The sequence below is a fragment of the Galeopterus variegatus genome, unplaced genomic scaffold (assembly GCF_000696425.1).
Source record: "Galeopterus variegatus unplaced genomic scaffold, G_variegatus-3.0.2 Scaffold2810, whole genome shotgun sequence".
Lineage (NCBI taxonomy): Eukaryota > Metazoa > Chordata > Mammalia > Dermoptera > Cynocephalidae > Galeopterus > Galeopterus variegatus.
In genome coordinates, this window is record NW_007728921.1 from 151488 (window position 1) to 160385 (window position 8898).

Here is an 8898-nt window from a genome sequence, read left to right on the forward strand (position 1 = left end):
AGGAATTCCTGAAGTCATGTGATAATGGGAAAGACGTATTCATTTCTGGGAAACAGGGTGACGGGTTATGGAACACATGTGGCAGAGCCAGTCCTGAGGTGAAAGGGACAGTTTCTAGTTGAGATTTGTGTCTGTGTGTGTTGGGGAGGGGACCTCTACTCAACTCACCCCCAAACCCAGAGTCTGCTGAACATCATTTGGGGCTGAGAGAGGCCATAAACTTGGGGAAAGAAAGGGAATCTTGAATTTGAGCCTCATTTTGGACAGTGGATGCCAGCATATTGGCTTTCTCTGCCCTGGAGGATTTAGGTAACGAGGGAGGCCTCAGACCCCTAACTGGGCTGCTTTCTTCACCTGCAACTTGTTCTCCCCTCCCAGCAAATCCCCCCAGAGGAAACAACAACAGCAACAACTCCCATAAATTGGACATTTAATACATTCCAGAGATTGTGCTAAATGCTTTATATTCATGATTTCATTTAATTTTCACACCAACCCATGGAGTTGGTTCCGAGTTTCTGCTGGGCTACAGATTGACAGGAAGAGATGCCCCACCTACACACACACGCACACACGTGCACACACACGTGCACACACACCCTGTACGGTTAGGAAGAAGCAGGGGCAGCTATACCCCTAAGAGGCCATGCAGCTGCCAATAGCACTGTCCAGAGCAGAGGAGGACTTGCTGGACCCCAGGAGCTCAGTGTTTGCTCTGCCACAACCCTTTAAAGTTGGTTCTTACTGCATCATTTCAGAAAGTATATAGCATTACTTTCTTCCTTTCTTAAAGTATATTAAATATGCTTTCCTAAAGTATACTGCAGTATTTTTATACCATTGCAGAATGTATATAACAATCTCTTTTTACAGGATTGTTTTTAAACATAAGACTCTGCTTGTTCTTGAAACAATGTCACTCTCATCCCTGAAAGGTGTCTCTGCTTCTGGCTTTCTCCAAAATGCAGGCTCATTTCTCCACTACAGTTGGGTGCTATCATCCACATTTCAACGTTACAAAGTGAGCAAGAAGTAGAGCCAGGATTTGAACTCACATTGGAAGGCACTTCCTAAAGCCCTCTGGGAACTGACCCCGTCAGAGCGGTGTCCAAGTGACCAGACCCTGAGCGCTTGGTTATCTTTGCTGCCACGACAGTTACTGCCGTCAATGGCCCTCTAAGTGCAGCATCTAGAGAGCCCTTGGCTAAGATGCCCTCTTGGCATGTGACCCATGCCTGTGATTGAAGATGGGGACCCTCAGGGAAGGAAGGAAGGAAGTTATCATGCAAGACACTTGTGCAGGGTGCCCGGGAGCTGCACAGCCAGCTTTCAGACAGGATTCTTGAGGGCTCTCTCACACTCCACAACCTTGCCCCAAATTCCTTTCCCCAGAATTCAAATTCCTCTACCACTTGGTCAGTGCTGTGGGTCCTCGAAGGCTGCATTCACAGGTCACCTTCCTTTTCCAATTTTGCGGTTCAGGCTACCAGCCCATTCCTCCACAGCCCCCTCCACCATCAGGGCTTTCCTAGCTGGCACTGTGCAGGTCACTCTCCCATCCTAGCTGCAGATCTGGGGTGCAGCACTGGTGCTTCAAAATATCTGTGTTATAACCTGCCTTGAGGCCATTCCAACAACTAACATTCATATGAGACAGCTTGCCAAGTAGTTTTGAGATGTGACCTAATTTGATTTTCAGAGTCTTGCTCTAAAATAGCCATTATGATCACCTTTATTTTCTAGGCAGGGAAGACACATTAGAAATTATCTAGTTCAGTGTTTTCTTTTCATGTGGAGCCCAATGCTACTGGGAGGTTAGTGTCTAAAGTAAGAGAAAAACTGTATATGGCCAAAATATCATTAAAAATCCCTTAAATACCCATGAAATAGAAAATGCATTGACTATTTTATATTATCAACCATAAAAAGAAAATCTTATATAAACTACAGTTTGAGAACCACCAAGCTAGAGTAAACACAGGAACAAAACCAAAGCCTATATGTAGATGGGGGAGTTTTCAAACATTCTACCTTTAAGATATCTATAAATTCCCCAAAGGCAGATGAGGAATGAGCTAGAAGATTCCATTGTTTGTGCTTGCTGCCATTTGCTGCAACCTATTTTAATATAAATCTTCAATGATTATAACACATGTTATAGATTTGTTTGTTATAAGGATTAATTTAGACAGTGGAGCTGTATCTAATAAGGGGGGGGGGTCAGGGTACACAGTATTCTAAGACTGCTTAAAAATAAAACATCTGGGCTGGAACCAAATCTTTATTTTCTAGGTTATTGGGGTTGGTGTGAAGATATAACCGCAAGTATTAGCAGGACAGAACAGAGAGCTGCTTTCCAGTTCTTGTGGACAGGCACAGTGAGTGCCCTTTTCTTCACATCCTCAGTGCACAAAGACTGAGCTAAGACAGTGGTTGAACGCTATTGCCTTTGCAAATGCACACAATGAAAGCAGCTCATGAACTTGGCTACCACCAAGTTCCCTGTTGTTGAGGGTCCCCACTTAGGGCCCCCACTTAGGGTCCCTATTGTTTACATCCCCACTTCCCTGTTGTTTAGGGTCCTCCTTTCTGTATCTCAAACCTGCATTGTTAGGTGCAGTCCATTTAAGATTGCTTCTAACATGTCAGATGGAATCCTCAGACGTGACAGCATGCCGCCACACGCTGAAGTGAGAATATTTCTCGCCAACTCAAATTATTTATGGTCTAACAGTTAACCAGTCACTCAACTTGAGGATTTTGGTGCCGTAGGGCTGTTTTATTACCCTCAGCATAAAGATGCCTTGTACATAAACAACATTTACTATGACAGTCTGCTAGCTGACTTGTTAACCGTGTTGTGTCAGAATAAGATTGTTATAGCTGAAGCAGAAAGCAATGTTTTTGTTTACCTCTGTATTAGCACACTTTGCACAAAGCAGTTCTTGTATATTTTGTTAACACATTCACTCGACAATTACTTACTGTGTGCCTACTATGTGCTAGGTTATTGGGGACACAAGGGATAGAAAATGGTCTGTTATTGTGAGGTTTACATTCTAATCGGAGGAGACAGACAATAAACAGGTATGTGTCAGTGCTTTGAAGAAAAGTCAAGCAGAGGAAGGAGGACTGAGAGTGATGGGAGGTGGTGTCCTGGTCTAGGGTGGCATGTGAGCAGATATCTGAGTGAAGTGGGTGAATGCTGAGAATATTCCAGGAAGCAGCAGCAGCAGCAGCAGCAAAGGCCCCGAGCCAGGTGCATGCTCAATATGTTTAAGGAACAGCCAGGAGGCCAGTGTGGCTGAAGTGATGAGCAGAAAGGGGACAGGGTAGGAGGTAAGGTGATAGAGTCAGCAGGAAGACTGGGGGGAATAGGGGTGTGTGGCCTGATTGAATAAGGCTTTGTAGGCCATAGTAAGGCCCTTGGATATTTTTTGAGTAGATGAACGAGTGAATAAGTGAATGAATGAATGAGTGAATAAGTGAATGAATGAATGAGTGAATAAGTGAATGAATGAATGAGTGAATAAGTGAATGAATGAATGAGTGAATAAGTGAATGAATGAATGAGTGAATAAGTGAATGAATGAATGAGTGAATAAGTGAATGAATGAATGAGTGAATAAGTGAATGAATGAATGAGTGAATAAGTGAATGAATGAATGAGTGAATAAGTGAATGAATGAATGAGTGAATAAGTGAATGAATGAATGAGTGAATAAGTGAATGAATGAATGAGTGAATAAGTGAATGAATGAATGAGTGAATAAGTGAATGAATGCAAGAGTGCTAGTCCTGTGCCATGTGTTAGGATAGATAGAGACATCTAGTGTTTGTGGCCCCAGGATTAACACAGCAGCTACCACTTACTGAATCCTTACACTTACCGAATCCTTACGATGTGCCAGGCTCTCTGTTGGCATTTTGCAGATATGATTTCATTTAATCCCCATAACTATCCCACTGAGGGACATGTGACCCTCCTCTATATATGAGGAGATGGAGGCACAGAGTGGTTAAGAAACCTGTGCAAGGTCACAGGGTGGTAAGTGGTGGAGCAGGACACAGACCTGGGCTCCCTGAGAGCAAGGCCTGTGCTCTAAACTGCTTTGGCAATTGGCGCCCTTGGGCAGGAGAATCTGACTCCACAGTAAGAAAGAATTTCAAAAGTAGAGTTACTTGGCTATGGAATAGGCTGTCTGGAGAAGGAAGGAGCTNGGGTTGCGATCCCATTGCCGGTCCCCGGTACGGGCGCGACACCGAGGGTTGCGATCCCATTACCGGTCAGTAAAAAAGACAAAAAGAAAAAAAAAAAGTAAAACATCTGAATGACATGTTTTTAATGTACAATTAAGAAAACGGGGCTCAGAGAGGGAAAGGGACCTCCCAAGGCCACACAGTGCCAGAGCACTAGGCTGGGTCTCTTGCTGTAGCATGTCCATCCCATGACTGTGAATCACTCAGTAGACATGACACACTCTAACTCCACTGGCTGTTATCTCTGAATCACATTTATTCCACAGGGATTCTCTGCCCCATAAGTACATTCTTGGAGATGAGTTCAATGACACTTTTTATTCCCTTGTGTTAGGAAGTCAGAGAAACATTCTCATACCTGTCTTGTGTTTGTCTCAGGTTTGTCTTACATGACATCTGAGCTGCCATCAATTTAGGATTTTGGAGGGGATTCTTAAATCTGATGTTAAGGCTCATTTGAACATCCACAGTTATGATAGTTGGGCCCCTGCAATGTGCTAGGCACTTTACCAAATGCTTTACATGCAATATTTTGTTTAAACCTTAATAATGAGATCAGAATTCTTTTCATCCCATCTCAGCGTTGTAAAAACTAAGGCTCAGAAATGTCAACTAATTTGTCCAAGGTCATATGGCTAGAAAATAGCAGAACCTGAATTCAAATCCATGTCTGTCTTGCTCCACCTCTGAACTGCTGAAAGTGCTGATTACACCAAATATTTATTTTCTGGGTTATTGGTGTTGGTGTGAAGATATAACCGCAAGTATTAGCAGGACAGAACAGAGAGCTGCTTTCCAGTTCTTGTGGACAGGCACAGTGAGTGCCCTTTTCTTCACATCCTCAGTGCACAAAGACTGAGCTAAGACAGTGGTTGAACGCTATTGCCTTTGCAAATGCACACAATGAAAGCAGCTCATGAACTTGGCTACCACCAAGTTCCCTGTTGTTTAGGGTCCCCACTTAGGGCCCCCACTTAGGGTCCCTATTGTTTACATCCCCACTTCCCTGTTGTTTAGGGTCCTCCTTTCTGTATCTCAAACCTGCATTGTTAGGTGCAGTCCATTTAAGATTGCTTCTAACATGTCAGATGGAATCCTCAGACGTGACAGCATGCCGCCACACGCTGAAGTGAGAATATTTCTCGCCAACTCAAATTATTTATGGTCTAACAGTTAACCAGTCACTCAACTTGAGGATTTTGGTGCCGTAGGGCTGTTTTATTACCCTCAGCATAAAGATGCCTTGTACATAAACAACATTTACTATGACAGTCTGCTAGCTGGCTTGTTAACCGTGTTGTGTCAGAATAAGATTGTTATAGCTGAAGCAGAAAGCAATGTTTTTGTTTACCTCTGTATTAGCACACTTTGCACAAAGCAGTTCTTGTATATTTTGTTAACACATTCACTCGACAATTACTTACTGTGTGCCTACTATGTGCTAGGTTATTGGGGACACAAGGGATAGAAAATGGTCTGTTATTGTGAGGTTTACATTCTAATCGGAGGAGACAGACAATAAACAGGTATGTGTCAGTGCTTTGAAGAAAAGTCAAGCAGAGGAAGGAGGACTGAGAGTGATGGGAGGTGGTGTCCTGGTCTAGGGTGGCATGTGAGCAGATATCTGAGTGAAGTGGGTGAATGCTGAGAATATTCCAGGAAGCAGCAGCAGCAGCAGCAGCAAAGGCCCCGAGCCAGGTGCATGCTCAATATGTTTAAGGAACAGCCAGGAGGCCAGTGTGGCTGAAGTGATGAGCAGAAAGGGGACAGGGTAGGAGGTAAGGTGATAGAGTCAGCAGGAAGACTGGGGGGAATAGGGGTGTGTGGCCTGATTGAATAAGGCTTTGTAGGCCATAGTAAGGCCCTTGGATATTTTTTGAGTAGATGAACGAGTGAATAAGTGAATGAATGAATGAGTGAATAAGTGAATGAATGAATGAGTGAATAAGTGAATGAATGCAAGAGTGCTAGTCCTGTGCCATGTGTTAGGATAGATAGAGACATCTAGCGTTTGTGGCCCCAGGATTAACACAGCAGCTACCACTTACCGAATCCTTACGATGTGCCAGGCTCTCTGTTGGCATTTTGCAGATATGATTTCATTTAATCCCCATAACTATCCCACTGAGGGACATGTGACCCTCCTCTATATATGAGGAGATGGAGGCACAGAGTGGTTAAGAAACCTGTGCAAGGTCACAGGGTGGTAAGTGGTGGAGCAGGACACAGACCTGGGCTCCCTGAGAGCAAGGCCTGTGCTCTAAACTGCTTTGGCAATTGGCGCCCTTGGGCAGGAGAATCTGACTCCACAGTAAGAAAGAATTTCAAAAGTAGAGTTACTTGGCTATGGAATAGGCTGTCTGGAGAAGGAAGGAGCTCCCTGGGACAGAACATATCCAAGTAGGTCTAGGACATGGAAGTGGGGATGTCAGGATCAGGTCATCGGGGTGGGGTCAGCAGGGGGCGTTGATCTCTGAGTCCTCAACTAAATCTGAAAGTCTCTCAGCACCTCAGTATCTTCATTCAGGCCTTTCTTTCTGATGGCCTGGAAACGTGATAACACTTAAAAACTAGTACTTGCAATTTTTGTGTTCTTTTAAAGAAATTCGAAGTAATCACAGGTAGATACTGATTCAAACAGTGTCTTTAGCATGTAAGTAATTGTGGAATGCATACATTAGAGTTATTACTAACATAGCTGTTATTTGGGGGTAATCTTTTTTTCTTAAATTACAAAAATAATACATATTTTCCAAGTGAATTCAAAGATTACAGAAGTATATAGAAATTAATTCTCTCTCCCTTCCCTCCCCAATTCCAACCCCTTCAGGTAACTAACATCAACCACCGAGTCCATCGTCTTCCTCGCCCCCCCCTCCTCCTCCCCTTCTTTTACTTAATACTCATAACATGGATACCTTTCCACATAAATAAGTTTTAACATATTCTTTTTTAATAGTTGCTTAATATTCCAAGGTATAGATTTAATGATTTATTTAACTGGTCCCCACCTGATGAACATTCACGCTGTTTTTGGTTATTTTATCACTATCAACAATACTAGAATAAAGATTCTTGCAAAGTACACTAATATTGTTATGCTTTGGTTTTGCTGGAATAGATTTCTAAAAGTAAAATTGCTGGGTCAAAGGTGCATTTACAATTTTAATAGATCTTGTAAGATTATTTTCTAAGCCTGTTTGGGCAGGCCACACTCTTGTCAGCAGGGCTTGATACTGCCCTTTCCCCACATCATCAAAAATAGTTTCCAAATTGATAGGCAAGAAATGGTCTCTCTCTCTTTTTAATTTGTTTTTCCCTAACTACTAAGTGAACATCTTTTTTTGGTTTGTCATTTACACGTAACCTTCTATGAACTTATTTGTATTTTATAATATTTTTCTCTAGCATTGCCTTTTATAGATTTGAAGGAATTTTTTGATGGGTATTCATATGACACTTTAAGTTTCCTGTTACTTTCTTCTGGTATACTCTAGGTCTGTTGGCGTTGTTATGGTACCTTTTGCTATACATGTTTTTATTTCCTGTGCATAAATTGGCTTATCTTTTGCTGATGGCTTTTTCATTTTTTGCTGCCTTACTTAAGACGACAGTTTCCCATTCCAAGATTATATAAAAATGTGCCTAGATTTTCTTGTAATATCCTTAAACTGTTTTTAATTGAGGTGAAATTCTTATAAAGGTAATCATTTTAAAGTGTACAATTTGGAAGCATTTAGGACATTTACAATCTTGCACAACCATCACCTTTATCTAGTTGAAGAATACTTTCTTCACCCCAAAGGAAATCCCATACCCACTGTCAGTTATTCCTTATTTCTTTCTCACCCCATCCCTTGGTATCCACTAATCTTCTGTCTCTATGGATTTACCTATTCTGGATATTTCATATAAATGGAATTATACAATATGTGTGACCTTTTGTGTCTGACTTTTTTCCCTTGGCATAATGCTTTCAAGCCTCATCCAAGTTGTGGCATATATTAGTACTTCATTCCTTTTTATAGCTTAATAATATTCTGTTGTATGGATGACATTCTTAAACTTTTATTTTGTTTTGTTTTACAATTAGAATCTATTTTGTATATGGCGTGAGGTAGGGGTCTAATTTTATAAAGTCATAGACACTAAAAAGCTATTTTATTTTTAATGTAGACACCAATACCCAGGAAGAAATAAAAATAAATTTGATATCTTCAAATACATTTATATTTCATTGCCCACATTATCCAGAGGCCAAAGCACCTTCAACACATCCTGTAGTGACACCTGCCAGTGATGAGCAAGATCTTACCTGAGACAACAAATTCCCAGCCTTTACCTCAGCAGTCTAAGCAATCACATTGGTTCATGGCCTCCTAGTGGTTCCCCTCTGTCCCGGGCATTATCAGGTTTGTGGAGTGACATTTGTTTAATCAATGTATAGCATTATATGGCTCTTCTTAAAAGACACTTAAAAGATACAGCAATTCTATTTCAAACCCATGTGAGCTGGGAGTTCAGAATAACACTGGTATTCTGGTTAATCTATTTTCTAAATGTTCATTCTGGAGTGATGGAAACTTTTGACCTTGATGCTGATTATGATTAGCATAGCAATCACTCTCTTATAATTAA